Source organism: Myotis myotis, unplaced genomic scaffold (genome assembly GCF_014108235.1).
Source record: "Myotis myotis isolate mMyoMyo1 unplaced genomic scaffold, mMyoMyo1.p scaffold_m19_p_12, whole genome shotgun sequence".
In the NCBI taxonomy this organism is placed as follows: Eukaryota; Metazoa; Chordata; class Mammalia; order Chiroptera; family Vespertilionidae; genus Myotis; species Myotis myotis.
Window position 1 is genome coordinate 55,012,293 of NW_023416316.1, and position 16,505 is coordinate 55,028,797.

Consider the following 16,505-nt stretch of genomic DNA (forward strand, 5'->3'; position numbering starts at 1 on the left):
GTCAAGCGTAGGATTCAACAGGAGGTATTCAAACAGTTTGAGTAAAGGCAATGTTTCCTCTGAAGCTAATGAATACAGCAGCAAGCCTTTGGCTGAAGCGATCCAAATGTGCAGCAAGCAAGTGCTCCCGGGCTCTGTAAACCATCAAGCTATCTCTGCAGTGAGTGACTGGAGAGAAAAAACACAAATGCACATCCTGTTGGCATGAGGCTCAAATCAGAGGCGGGCCAGCCCTCTCTAAGGAGGACCTGCAGGAGTGGCTTTTGCTCAGGCGGACAAAGCGTTTGGCCTCCGTGTAAAGTGTGAGCAGGACTTGAGCACAGCAATGACTGTGAACTCACCTTCCCGTTCTCTCGGCCTCCTTTGACTACAGAAGGCGAGACCCCTACCTGGGCCTGAGCTCAGCCCCCGCCTGGCTCAGCTCAATGACAGGATCTCACGGCAGATCTTTTCTGGGGAGCAGATGTAGCCCTAGGGACACAGGTAAATGGCTCTCCCTCCTTCCCCCTGCAGCTCCCCAACAGAAGTTTCCTTCTCCTTCCTCCACTGAAAAACTGCCAAAGCCACTCCATACTGTACAGCTAACCCAAAAGCAGGCAAGGGAGAACGATGTTAATTTAAACTTCTGCCTTATTAAGTAACAAAACCCAGAAATAATGTGATCAAAGCCAAAAGACACAAACGTCTGCCATCTTTCTTGAGATAAAAGGAGTGAAACACCCATGAAATGAAGGAGCCTTGGACACTTAATAAAAATAGCTAATTAAGTGTTGGAGTAACTTAGCATTTTGCCTCACAAGCCCTGCAGTACTCAAGACTCGCCTGTATCCCCTCCGATCTCACTCTGTGCTGCTGTGACTCAGGCCACCACATAATTCTTTTCCCGTTCCCTTCATTACGTGCCAGGGGCCATTGTATGCACTGCGAGTGAGAACAGAGTGAGCAGGAGACCGGATCCTCACTCCCCAGGAACCGACACCAGCGGTAGTAGGGTTGGCGAGCAGGACGGGGGCAAGCAGGTGTTAAGTACTTAGATAAAAACAAGTCAGCACAAGAGGAATACGCGGGGGTGGGACGAGGCAGGCCCTACGTGTTGGCCACTCCTCTGAATACCGAAATGCTCATGAGGATTCCTCCCTTCAAATGGACCCTTCTTCTCTGGTCGATGCTTTTACAATCTATTTTTCAATGGTGTGAGTGAATTCCATGCCTTGATACAACACAGTTCTTTTCTTTCTTTTTTAACTTTCCATCTATAAATAATTTTGAACACTTATTACATGCCAAATACACAAAATACGAAAAAGGCCCAGTCCCCACTCAACCAGAGCCCGCCATCCGGTTAGGAAGGCAGACTCACACATCGATAACTCTGACAGGCACAGAGCTCTGGTTCCTGGGTCTTAGCAGCAGATCTGCAATGCAGATGCCTGGAATCCCCCAGATCTGCCCAATGAAGATCTCTAGAGCGGGAAGGGCATCAGAGCATTGCCTTTTGTTCAACTGCTCCCCTCCCCTCGGATTAATTCTGAAGTATAACAAAGGTGGAGGACTACTGATATCAGTAAAAAGCATCTTGGACCTAAGGGCATTAGTCACTCAAGCTCCTGAGGGCAGACCCAAGGCCTTCTTTGGTTTGGGAGTCTGAGCTTTAATCTAGTACTGAGGCCCAGACTTGACTCAATCAGTGGGAGCATTAATGAGAGAAGATGCAAGTTCACGTCCAGGACAAATCTGGTTCAGGTTCCTGTAGAAGAGTAGTAATACTTCCTCTGATGAGTCTTGTATGATTTCAATGAAATGGACTATGGAAGAACAACTATCATTACGGTTTGAAGATAAGAAGGTGCTCTGAAATGGTCAGGTTCCACTAGCCTTGGCTTCCTTTTATAGAACTCACTGGTACACGCTACCGTGTGGTTTGAATTCTATTACTACTCCCCTTCAGCTTTTTCCGTAAGAGGAGGGAAATATTTAAGAGAAATGCACTTTTACCTTTAATTCTCTTCCTACTCAATACAAATAACAGGACTCCCCCACCCCCCACATCCCCACCCCCCGCCAGCCATTTTGGTGGGAAAGAATAGATAAGAGTTGTCACTACTAGAAGCTGACAATACACATCGGTAGCCAGGGAAGCCTAGAATCATGGGGCTAAGTAAACTTTTTAAGATCATCTGTTCCAACCATCCTGTCTTTGATATCAGAAACCTGGGGCTCAGTCAAAAAAACTTAATTTGCCAAAGGTCAGAGCCAGCTAGTGGCAGAGCCCACGCAAAAATCCAGCGAGAGGGTGATTTTCAAATTTTCTCTCTGGAGCTCTTGGTATTGCATGCAAGTGCCCCAGGACCGTGGAGATTGGGACTGGGTGAGAGGGAGGGAAGGGCTCCATTGCAAACAGAGAAAGTCTGCTTTTATCTCTTTTGTAGAGTTAACATACTCAGGATGATTTCATTTAAAGAAACATTATTATTAAATATATTTTAGAAGCACTGTACCATACCATTCTACAGTTTTCATCACAGGTGGTAATATTTATTTCCTTCCCACCAATTAACTTATTGCAATCATTATCAGAAAACAACAAAACAATTTTGGACATTGTGCTTGGAGCCTAGAGTTTGCATAATATCTTCCCATCCAAATGTCCTTCTTCCTTTTTTTTAACATATATTTTATTGATTTCTTACAGAGAGGAAAGGCGAGGGATAGAGAGTTAGAATATCGATGAGAGAGACATCGGTCAGCTGCCTCCTGTACACCCCCTACTGAGGATGTGCCTGCAACCAAGGTACATGCCCTTGACCGGAATCGAACCTGGGACCCTTCAGTCCGCAGGCCGATGCTCTATCCACTGAGCCAAACCGGTTAGGGCTCCTTCTTCCTTCTAACAAGATTAAAACATCATGAAACTTCCACTGAAAACTATAAGACAAGAAATGAATTCAATGAGACACCAGAGGTTCAAGAGGACAAGTGTTCAGGGGACAGCAGAAACCAATGAAATGACAAGACAGCCAGTGTCCCCTTATCTTCGATTTTACCCGCAGTCAGTGGCCTGAAGATATTACATGAAAATTTCCAGGAATAATTCATAAGTTTTAAATTATACACATTCAAAGTAACATGATGAACTCTCATGCAGTCCCACCCACGGGGTGAATCTTGCCTTTGTCTGGTGCAAGCACTCTGTATACCAAGCACGTCAAACTCACCGCAGCGGGTTTGACATGCTTGCTGTATACAGTACCCTCCTGTTAGAAACTTAGTTGCCATCTTGGTTGTCAGATTGGTTATCAGAGAGAAAGAGGGAGCGAGAGATCACATTCACATAACTTTTATTACAATGTACTGTTATAACTGTTCTGTTTTGTTATTAGTTATTATTATTCATCTCTTACTGTATCTGATTTATGAATTAAACTTCATAACAGGTCTGTCTGTATAGGAAAAACGTATTTTATAGCAGGTGTCAGTACTATCCACAATGTTAGGAATCCACTGGTGGGTTCGGAATGGATCCCCTGTGGATAAATGAGAACCACTGTGTAAGTCTTTTCAAATGCATTGTTATATATTGGGGTGTGGTTAATTAGCTCTTCTGTGTTAGAAATATTTTAATATTTGTTGACAATTACAAGATTGACTTTTTCAGTTTCCCCTTGTGACTTTTTAACCAAAGAATCAGTAAAAATTATAGGTAATATTAAAGGTAGATGTATCAGAGACTGTTTATTTTCTCCTTATAAACAAACACCGATTTTAGTAAAGAAGAAAATGGGCAGATTCCAATATGAATCAAACCTCCCTACAGCTAAGGAATATCAGGGGAGAGCATGATGACTGATGGAATGTCGGCAGAAATCACAGAGACTTTCAGAAACTACCTTACAGCAAGGCTTCACACACTTCTTTTGCCCTGAACTGAACATGGACATGATGGCTGGCATTCCGGCAGCCACCTGGAGAGCCTGAGGATATGGTTACAGCCCGCAGACGGTGGGGCACAAAGCTGGAGGGACCCAAAGTCTTTGATGGCATCAGGAAACTGCCATCCCAGCTGAGGGTCCGTCTCCACATGTATATTACCTGAAAGAAAACCAGATCTCTGACATCTTCCATTCACTCTGTTCTTGTTTTACTTTACTAGCAACCAAACATTTTACAGCATACACAGTAGGGAAGCCAAAGTAGCATTCATGAAGCTGAGCTTAAGAGTGTTTCCTGTGTAACAGGAAGCATTATCTGCCAGAAATCTGCCCAAGAAGGGTGAGATTTGTTCAGGTGAATTTCCTGAGGGTTTTTTTTTTTTTTTTATGTTTTCCAGATCTAAAAGTTTTGGAAAGTGTATATGAACAGTAAGTCCATGGGCAATAATCCAAAGATAGTCGTTTTATGTTTGCCCAGCTCTGTACAATGAACAGTGCTGGATATGAGTTGTCAATGATTCTATATTCCTCAGAGTCAAGTCAATAAAAGGATTTCAAACCATGTTCCAGAGGGGCTTATTGTATATGAAAAGGCCATTGAAGACACACAACTCAGTCTGAGATCATTTTCAGCCTTGCCATGTGATGGTAACATTCAGTGACATCCATTCCTCCCACCTCGGTGCGGAGCCTTTGCATCAGCTCTCAGGCAACACAGACTAAAGAGCATAAAACCACTGGGTCTCCATTAGGGCTCCCGAAGCCGCGCACACTGTGGGAAGTACGCATGGAACACATTGGTGGATGTGTCAGGTATAGAGAACAGCAAACTGAAGCAGGGCATGTCTTTTGAAGTCCTGAAGTTGACTAATGAGCTGGGTGGGGAATGGCAGGGAGAATGTTTTCCCCTGGCTTTTGCAAGACAGAGGCAAGCAGCCAGGCTCAGGAAATCCACTCAGCAAGGTACAGGGTGAAAAGAAGGAGATCAACTGGGATCTGGGAGGCACGCAAACAGAGCGATTGGCTGACACCGTGGCGAGCTGGAGCGCCAGGAGCATGGCTAGGAAATGCTGGCAGCAGCCTACCTCGCAGACCCAGAGGCCCCAAAGAGGAATGAATTTGTCCTTTGCCCTCTTTACCAACAATGCTGATGGACGGAGACTAGTAAAAGATGGTGAATTACCCGGCAGCACTCATCACTGCCCTAAAGCAGGCAGGCCTCATGCTTACATAATTATATATATATATATATATATATATATATATATATATATATATATATATATATATAGTATTCTATTAGTTAGCCCAGGCCTCATGCTTACATAATGATATATATATATATATATATATATATATATATATATAGTATTCTATTAGTTAGCCCAGGCCTCATGCTTACATAATGATATATATATATATATATATATATATATATATATATACACATATATATATATATAGTATTCTATTAGTTAGCCCAGGAAAGTGAGGCTTAAGGAGATTAAATAAATTGACCAACATCACATAGCTCATAAGTGACAGAACCAGGATTCAAACTTGAGGCTGTCTGCCTCCAAAAGCCACACTGATAACTCCTGTGCCATGTAAACTCTTTGACAGGGGGAGCGCCTTAAAGTTGGTGACCGAAGGCCGGTACAAGAATCGTAACTACAGCAAGAGTCCTGCTGCTTTGATGAGAGGGTTGGTTTTAACCTCATAGGCAATGCTTCATTTCCTTGTGCTCACTGAAATACTGAAAATAGTTCATGCATCCTCCTATTTCCACCTTCCTAAACCCACAAAGAATGTAAAGATCCTAACGTGGAAAGCAATGGCACCTGGGGAAATTCATGGGGGCGGGGAGGGGAGGAGGTGGTTAATACCACAAGGCAGTGAATCTTTGATGATGCATTGTGCCAAGCCATCCGTTTATTTTTCTAATTATGGCTTCCTCTGCTCTCCAACATCTCTGTACTTCACTGTTTCCTTAGGCATGAATTCCAAATTTCAGAACAGCCACAACTGCCCTAAGGAAACAATGAAACACCTTTACGTACCTTGGTTGGAGTTTAAAATTATTTGCAAGGTATCTTCCCATCCTCTGTCGCCATGTACCTCATGAATCTATGAGGAAGTGACCAGACAGCTCAGTCTTTCCAGAATACCTGGGCACTGCCACACATCACTTCCTTTACCACCACCTCAAATGCCCTTCCCCTGTTCCCTGCATGGCACAGTGTTTGTTACCTGTTCTTACAGGCCCAGCTCAAATACCAACTCCTTCTAGAAGATTCCCTCAGGCCAGAATCTACTTCACCCCTTCCTTGCCCAAATTGAATGGCCCAAGAGAATGTATTGCCTATGTGTTTTATTTAGGTCTCTGTTTAATTCTGTAGTGTTGTTTATGTTGTTTATTCACTTTGCTAAGTGTGTCTAGGAGAAAAGTCCAGTAACTTTTTCATATATGGCTCTCCAGAATCTTGCAAGCACCCAATACCTAGTAGATAGTCAATCAAGATTGAATGCCTAGATACACTGCTCTAATTATTTCAATAGAAATCAGGTTAATAAAATAAGCTGTTAGCTTGTGCTTCGGATGTTTTCCTGGGTTTGTTATACCCACGCCTCACAAAATAAAACATTTTGCAAAAGTCTAATGATAGAATTCTAGGGGCAATCAAAAGGTAATGCTACATACTGAAAAGAATTTGAGCAAGAATGTGTGGCAAATTTTCATATTCCTGTCACACTCTTTCATCCTTAATAATTAATACTTATTGAGTGCTTATGCTGTGTTGACGCTTTTCTGAGCACTTTCCAAGTATCAACCCACTTAAATGTCTAGAGGCTCAGGCAAGGTCCAAATGTGAGGGCATTATGCATAGTGAAGAAATCAGAATGCGATTACACAGAGCAGACAAGAGCGCATCCAAGAGTTTCAGTCCCAACGCCCCCCCAAAGATTCACCTGTAATAGTAAGATTATCCAAATCATTTAGTTATGTTTATCACTTATAGACATGTACTAACATATTTACACGTTTGATGTTTCTGGCAAAATAATCCAGTTGCAGGGGGATGTGGAAATAGAAAGAAATATCAACAACTGTGAGTAGTCAGAAGTTGATACTGGTTCTAGTTGAGTGATGGTATATGTATCACTCTCTAATTTTGCATGTATTTGAAAATTCCATAATAAACAGGTTTTTTTTAAAAATAGACACTTAAACCATATTTATAATAATGCAATTAATAATAATCACTCCGGCTGCTCTCTTGAAGGTTGGCGCCCTACCCTGATGGTCTGTCCCTGCACCTTCTGTTTCTCTCACAGGCTTCTTCACGATTGTTACTTTGTTTACTTGTTTTAGCCCACCTCCCACTGAGCTTTAGGTTCCCAGAAAGAGAACCAGCTCTGTCTAATGGACTGTTGAATTCTCAGCATCTAGCACATTGCCTGTGCAGAGTGAGAGCTAAATTAATATTTGCCCAAGAAGCAAGGAAGGAAGGAGGGAGGGAGGAGGAAGGAAAACCATGCCTGTAGCATATGAGGCACTTACCTGGAATTATTTCTTTTGATACCAACCACCCCCTGAGAAAATTGCCATTATAAAACATATAGACATGTCTTGCTCTGTGTCATCGGCTGAGAAGGAGCAGAGCCAGGATTTGGAAATGACCTGGATCTCCTAGTCAGGACTGAGGAACCAGGCATGCGCTGTCCGCAAGCACCCCCAGCACACCTCGTTGGTACAAGGACTATTTCTGCTCACCAAGGGGGAGAATTGAATCACAACTCAACAAAATGCTAATGTGAAAGTAGGCCTGGCCTATTGGAATAAGATTTATATTAGTCTATCTATTATTAGGTCTGTTATTTGATGAACTCTCTTGGAAAATACACCTAATGGATGGCCTTTCTTACCACGTCTACCAGCACAGCTGAAACTGCCTGATGCTCAAACCCTATATTAGGTATATCATTGCCCAAAATACGTACTGAATTTACTTCATTTTGATGACCTTTTTGAAGATAAAGTGCAATTATTATGTGAAGAAACACCAAAACACACACACACACACCCCCAAACAAACAAACAAATTAAAAAAACACAAAACAATGAGCAAAATAGACCCTAATACCAGGATAGAGTTTTCATAAATTGGGTGAGGCAAACCTCGATTTAAATGCTGTTTCTGTCCTTTAGCAACTGCCAGGCTCAGAGAAAGTGACTTAATTTCATTGAGCCTTGGTTTCCCGAGCCACACGGGCATGGATAAGAGCAGCTGAAACACCTTAGAATGAAAGCGCCTTTTAAAATTCTCTTGGAAATGTGAGATACTTTTAGATGCGGATTGAAGGCATTCTCTTACCTTTTTCTGTCCCCGTGGGTTTCAATGTACACTTGACCCTTGAATAACACAGGTTTGCACTACCCAGGGCCTCTTAAATGCGGCTGTCTCCCCCCACCCCAACACTGTCCGCTGTTTGCATCCTTCGGTTTTGCATCCGCAGATTCAGCCAAACGTGAATGGAAAACAGTGGATTCCCAACCGCAGATTCTCAGTGGTCGAATCACAGATGCAATGGACCAACTGTAGAGTCAAACGTTCTATGAGGATTGTCCACGTGGGGGCGGCGCCCCTACCCGGGGTTGTTCAAAGGTCAACTGTAGAGCGTACACTTGCCTGGCCAGGTGAACGTCTTTGTTGTAACTAACAAGCCAGCTACCGCCTGCCTGATTTTCAGGTGTTTGCACTGATTGGTGCAGAGATGCTCCTCGGGGTCACTCGCCTCAGTTTGCCTGGATACTCACTGTGCCCACACAAAGTTTCACAGTAGCTCTTTCCATAAAATAAAATTTTCTAAAAATTGGGGGATGCCACAGCTCCGTCTTTGCAGTGAAAGTAGAAACTTGGTCAACCATTTGTGTGCAAGGCTTGCCGTGCACAGAATTACAAAGCACCTGCCTGCCTTTTCACAATGAGCAGCTTCGCCTCCTGGGAGATGAGGTGTCCATCACGGCCTGGGAGGCTTCCTGTCCGAGCTAACTGCCCAGGTCAAAGAAGTGGAAGGATCATTCCAGAACGTGTCCTTGACTCAGGCGGGTATGTTTAATGTCACCCAAATTACCCACTGACAGTGGCTCCAGACAGAACACTAAGCAATGATTCCCCCCCCCACACACACACACTCATACACTTTTTTTTTTTTTACTGGAAGACTAGAAAAATATTGCTCTGGGAAGATGACCATACCAAATTAGACTATGCTTTTGGACTAGGAAGTGCACGAATTTTAAAGTAAATAAATAGTTGTAAAGCAGAGCACAGATTAAGCAGCGGGAATAATGACCATCAGCTTCCATGAGAATTTGGGATCCATCTGGGAGCGTGGTAAGCCCTAGCAGCCTCCCTCCACAGAAAAAGCTGTGACAGGCTCAGGCTGTGTCTCCAACAGTGATTCCCAGCTCTGGGCACACAGCAGGCTCACCGGGGACCTGTAGAAACTAGCCAGCCCCACTCCCCGTGTGCAGCCAGGGTGGAGAACCACTGGCACAGAAAGAACAGGGTAGCCTGTGGGAGCTGGGGTCATTGGGGAGGTCAGGGGACTTGGGACACAGAGCCTGTCACCAGCCGCAGCACACAGCAGCCAACTCTGCCCATATCACCGAGGCTTGGACCACTGAGCCTCTCGTCTCCTCAGGTGAATGAAAGGCTGTGGCCACAAGTGCCCAAGCCAGTCACCACTTGGCATTGACTCCACGCAGGGCACCATCACTCCCTCTGCTTGTTTCTCCCTCGTCTTTCTTTGGCTTCCAGATTTCCTCAGAGCAGCCTCAGGACATAGCACTAGTGGGGAGATAAAGGCACCTGGGGTAATACCACCACCCACCTTCCCAGGCCTCCTCATAGATCAGCCCAATCATAACACTCACAGGGATGATTTATGAAGTATCTGCTACTGTTATATGGTGCCAAACTGCATTATCGTCACTCTGCATATGGCGATATTGAAACTCAAAGCGATTAGGCAACTGGACCAAAACACACATGGTGAGGACCCAAACTGATCTGGCTCTGTAAGCCCTGCCTTTCTAGGCCATACTGCCAGTCTTTAAATCTTGCCCCTACAGAGTTCCCCCCATCCTGAAACTAAGCGAAGGCCAACCGGGAGGACACCTGGGAAAGTGAAGAGGACGGGTCAGAGCAAGGACCAATGATTAGTCAGTCGCTCCTGCTTTAGAACATGCGAGGAGTGACACGTGATGGTGACAAGGAGGAAGGGACAGGAGCAGGGCAGAGCCAGAAGCTGCCTGGCACCCACCTTTGAAGCGCGCAGTAGTGCGGGCAGAGGGGACGGGCTGGCCCAGAGATCAGGTAAGGCCAAGGTAAGTGAACATGTTCCAACTTCACTTTGTTTCCTCCCCCTTAGGACCTGCTCCCCTCTTTTTTTTTTTATTCCTGCCAAGCAAAACTCATTTAGCTCTTATCATATTTAACCAAAACCTGGGAAGGCCAGTAAGTCAAAGGCAGTGAGCTGATTTCTGGTTTCACGCTCTCAACATCAGAAACCTGGTGATGTTGGTAAGAAGGAGTGGGGAGGGTGGAGTGGCGGGGGGTGTTTGGGGCCAAAGGTGTTAAAGGTGTTATAGAGAAGGGGGAAACAGTGCAGCTTTTCTGTGGTGACCTGGATCCCACTCTTTGTGACCCTGGCAGGAGAAAAGGTCTTTGTCCCATGGCAGCCCCAGGCAGGGACAGCGCCTGCAGTTCAAATGAAGCCCAACTTTTGGGTTGAACGTACAATGTTTGTTCCTGAGAACATAGGTCCTTCTCTGTGCTGCTCCTCTCTGCTCCAAGCGAGGGGAGGTGGGTGCTTGCGTGACAGGGGACCTCCTTGAACACCAGATGGGCATGCTGGCCCCCAGGACCTTTCCCCAGCGTAACCAAATGCCAACTGCAGGAAGCCAGTGGTCAGACGGACTTTCCCACAATGCCGGCTTACCATGACATCAGGTGGTAAGGCTCTCTGGGAGCCAATACAAACAGAACCAGGCCCATTTTCCCAGGAGACCAGACAGCCAGATGGGTTTCTCAGCGTGGCTGCTGCCCACACATCTAGGGGGTGGTTTTCAAATATTCCTGAAGGTAATGACGAGCCTGTTCCCTTGGTGAGGAATTAGAGTGGGGGTGAGCTTGGGCATCAGGGAGGGGGAACCCCCTCCTCCAATGCTCCTGTCCCCTGCCCCAGTTGGACAACAAGAGGGAAGTATAATGCAATGTGAGGCGAAAATGCTGCCTTTAGGAAGGTGCATTGGAGAGAGAAAGGCAAGAATGTGGTGCTAAACAGACAAGAATCTGAGATTTTTAAGAAACCAAAGTCTACTTGTCATGCACTTGGAAATGCCACAGGACAAATCCTTAGGGGACAGAGTTTCGCTTCAATCCCTACAGCTGGGCATAAATTCAGCTATAGAAAGATGGGGAGCAGCAAGATATCCAAAGCTGATCACAACCACCAGCACCCTCTCTGGTCTTTCTGTTGTGTCTCAGGCACCATGACAAGTGATGGAATTATTTAATCGCCCACATCCACCATTTAAGGTGGGTCTTATTGCTCCCATCTTACAGATGAGAATACTGAGGCCTCACATGGTTTAGTAATTCACCCACAAAGGTCAGCTCTCCGCTGGGCACTTGTCATACTTGCCTGGTTCATTCCTATTGAACTGGAGCTGCACTTAGGTGCTAGTCAACCAGGAAATGCCGAAAGGGCATTAGCAGCCCTGCCCTGGGCCAAGGAAGGAGTCAGTCAGTTTTGCAGCCTCTTGTGTCCTCATTGCAAATCGTGGTGCTGGCACCTGATTTGACAAAATAAAAATGGCCCTGGCTTAAAGGTGAATGATCTTCCACAACTTGGAAACCAAGAAGCCCAAAACATTCATGTCTAAGAATCAAACGCGTGAATAGTGCTCGCTTATGTGAGATGAATAAATGTTTCATCAGTGAATGAATAAATAAATGATTTATCTCTCAATAGTGTTTCAAGACAAGACTGGGACACATGTCTCTGGCCCGTTCCTTCCAAGTGTTCTGTATAAATCCCCATGTCTGTGGGCCTCTGCTTAGAAAGTTTGGCTTAGAAAAATCAGGCCTGAAGACAACGCTCAGCCATGTGAAAGCAGACACTCAGTAGGGCCTCAGTGAAAATCACAGTAATGATTTTTTAAAATCTCATGATCTATTGCACTCTCTTATCTACATTTCTTCCAATAAACAAACAAAAATTAAATCCAAGTAAGTTTCTAGGATTCTTTTTCCTCTTTGCAGGAAAGACAGTTCTCCAGTGATCTCTTCTTTAAAAATAAAGTGCATACTAGTATAATTTTCTACATTCAGACTTAAGAGTTCTCTATTTTTGGAAGACACTAAAAATAGATGCATCTGCCATGAGATTAGAGCTTCAGAACTGAAGTGTCTGTCCATGCTCACAGACAGGCCTTTCAAAATATTGCTGGTCGTCTGCTCGCTAGCATGGCCGTGATTAATTCCGTCAGGAGAAGGAGGCCATTTTCGATCCTGAACCCCCACCTGGTTATGCCTCCCTGTTGACTTCCGTGCCTGCCCAAAGCGATATGCGTTGGTTTTGGCATGTGGAGGGCCATGCACCACCATCAATGGGACCCATTGTTTCACAGCCGGGCACCTGCACAACAGGCACAAACAATGAGGCCATACCAAGCACTCCTTTCCCCTCAGGGCATGCAGTGTGAAAGAAAACTTGTTGAGGCCTGGAAGCCCACTTGCATCATAATGAGACTGCTTGGCCAACAGTGAACCACCGAAGTTTCCAGGTGAACACAGATGCTACTTCCAAACCTCAGGTACCTGCGACGCTATGGGCCCCGGCCGCCTCAGCCTCGCATCTGGGCTCCCCTGGCCTCTGAATGAGTGCTGGGCATGAAGGATGACTAGCAGGGCACGGGCTTCTAACTGCCCTGTGACTCCTGGGTGTTTTGGTTTTCACAAGAACACAGCACCCTTAGGCCATCCTCGGATCCATGCGAGGATCATAATTGGTGCCCGATATGGATCAGGTCTTAGCTACACCCCAGGAAGCCTCCTTTGAGGAGGTGTTAATGTGCGACTATGCCAATAAATGGAATTTAATTTTTAAAAATGTTTTACTCTTTTGAATACCCTTTACTTATCATTTGGTTTATTTGAATGTAGAAGACATAACATAAAGGCGATGATTGTGTTTTCTGTCGTCAGGCACACCTGGCTTCAATCCTGGGCCCATCACACCGGGGCTGCGTGACTTTGGAGGAAACAGCTTAATCTCTGAATCTCTCTTTTCTCACCTTCAAAATGGGGGCGGGAGGGGGGGTAATTATAACCAAAAAATTATTGAGACTTAAATAATGTATGAAAAATATTTAGCACAGTCCCTGACCCACAATAATAGATCCTTAATAAACAGCAGCTATTACTAGTACGCGAAGGTAAATTAATTGAAACTATGATGACATATTGAGTTTTGAATGTCTGCCTTCCCCAAGGCTTAATGAGGTCTGTAATTTGGAAATTGAAATTGATGACAAAAATATTCTACTTCATGCAAATCCTAGAAAACAGAGAAGGTCACTGGTCATTTTAATCTCCAGTTCTAATTTGGGGTTCAGAGAATTCCTAAAATCTTCAAGTTCTCTACCATTCAAAAAGAGTCAAGTGGTTTCATGGCACTGAATATTAAGACAGATGTTAAGCAACTTAGGTCTGCTAGTTGGATGCTATGTAAATCTCTTTTTCCCCACTACTTGAACAAGTCACCTCATCTCTCCATACCTCTGTTTTCTCATTGGTAAAACAGGAATATTACTGGTACTTACCTTTGCTGAGTCTTCTGAGGATTAAATAAGATAAAGAAGTAAAATCCTCAGGCCAGGGCCTACCTCAGTAACCAATCAACAAATGTTACCTATGTCCACTCTGTATTACTGCCCACGACACTGCTTCCCTCTCATTGAAACTTTCCCTGCCCTCTATCGGCCTCCATTACGTACCTTTGTCACTGCTATGGGAAAATCTTGGTGTCTTGCTGGCAATTTGTAATGTGTGCTATTAATTAGACTTATTTCTCCTTACAAACCTCCTTTAAGCTGCGCAGAGAACGTGCCCTGAGACGTCTCGCCAGAGGGGCAGCCTGTGGGAACAGTGCTACAGAAACAGAAAACAAGAAGGGTAAAGCTCTGAGCCTGGGGCAGCCCATGTGGATTTCATTAGCACCAGGCAGCATACTCCCAATTTAATAAGGACTCCCAGAGAGGGCATAAGCTAGAGCAGAGCCCAGTTTTGATTTCAGGCTACCCAGGCAAGAGGTCAATGAGGAAATTAATACGATCTCTACCAGGCCCAATGGACTTCTATATTCTTGGAGATGAGATCATTCCAGTACTCTGAATTTGGTGGTGCGCCTCTGATATCAAGCCTAAAACAAATCAAATCTGGGTCTTTTCTGTTTCAGGAATTTGCTCCTATGCAACGTTTTACAAGGACATAAAGGTTACATGTGTAACTGACTAATGGCAAAATCGGAATAGACAAAATCAGAACTTTTTTGAAAAACTGAAGATAGATATTGAGTACATGGGAAACACCCACAAATGGGTCAGAAAAAGTGGAGAGCATTTAAGAACCATTTCTTTCGCCTCTACTGTGTTCTACTTACTTAAGTTATCTAATTAAAGGCTAGCTAATACCCAGTGACTGTCATGGAGCTAGATCTAAAATGGAAAATCGGCCCCAGCCTGTTTGGCTCAGTGAATAGAGCGTTGGTCTACAGACCTAAGGATCCCGGGTTCAATTCCAGTCAAGGGGAGGTACTGCGGTTGCAGGCTTCTCCCCGGCCCTGGCCCCGGTTGGGGTGCTTGCAGGAGGCAACCAATCGATATGTCTCTCTCACATTGATGTTGCGCTCTGTCTTTCCCTCTCTCTTCCACTCGCTCTAAAAAAATCAATGGAAAAATATCCTCAGGTGAGAATAAATAAAATGGAAAATTGATAGATGTACACTACACATTTTTATGATCTTAATCCCTTCTTATGTCCTATAAGTAACATTTACATGTTTCTATTTTATCTCTTACTTTCTTAATTGAATGTGATTCTTGTTTTTTCCTCATATGTTAAAATGTTCAAGTTCCTTAAAGGTGGTTGATTACATTCTGGTTTGTGGTGCCTGCACTTTCTTTCAAATGAAGGAAGCAAAGGAGACTATGATGTCCTCTTCCTTTCCCCCGTCAGTGTTGGCAATAACGTATAAAGTGAAATCTCTTAGGCTGAACCCTGGACTTCTTGGTAATATGCTCTTTTGGACACCTCTCTGCAATAAAAGAGTGTTTGTGTTTATCAACAGGGCAGGAGATTCCTCTCTATGCTACTGTTCTCTAATTTGAACACAAATTTGGAACTTATTACTTTGCAAGGTTATGAAACAACTGCAGCAAAATTTCACAAATAAAAACTCACAGTAAATGAATGGAAGAGCCAAATGTATGTTCATGGATTCCCACTTCTGCACTTCCTTAAAATTCCAGTTTACACTACGTTTTGTATGGAATATTATTTAAGAGGAATCAACTCTTTCAGGGACAGAAAACTCAATTATTCTTCTTAGTTTAACCAGTGTCTTCTATTTGATAAACTGGGCACTAATTATTTGGCAGTTAAGACATGGGAATATGTAAATATCTGGATAATTTGGCTTAGCGTTGCAAACACTAGGTTGTTTGTGTGTTTGTGTTTTTACAAATTAGAGAAAGAAATGGAGTATACATAGGGATTGGGCGATAACCTGATTACAGTACATTTATTAAAAATGTTTTATTTGGGCTTTACCATGATAAAGTTCCATCACTCTCACTCCTTGTATATATTTCTCTGGATAGATTGTGTAAAGCCACTTTATTTTTGTACTAACAGAGGATTTCCACTCTGAAATAGTAAAAATGTGAGAAAGAGTAATTGGAAGAAACGTATGAGATCAGTACAGGGTGACTACTCTTAGAAAATTCTCTTTTCCTCTCCATCTTATGGGACACTGGGCAGAGGTCACTGTGAGCATGCAGCCATAAAACAATGCAGATTCCACACATTTTCCTCAGGGGTCACACTCCTGGGGGTGGGAGAGCAGCGGGGTGCTTTGTGGGCTCTGGGTATAATTTGGAAGTAGTGTGAGATGAACACCCCCCAGCTGTCCTTGTCTAATGTGAAGTCTTCACTCCCCACCACGCCTCCCTTCTGTCAGCTCTGCCTACCTAACCCAGTTATGCATCTGCCCCACCCCCATCTGTTTCCATTGCATGTTTGAATCCTGCAGTAAAAGACCATGCACCACAGCAGCTTCTTCATATAATCCACCCACGGAGAAATCATGTTGTAAAACTACTCGTGGCGATAACTTCCTGGAAAATGCAAGTGCCCCACCTCCAGGGCACCCTCAATCTATTATTCAGGTCCTGATGTGAATGAATGACTTTGCTCGCATCAAATCGAACAATCCAGACTACGC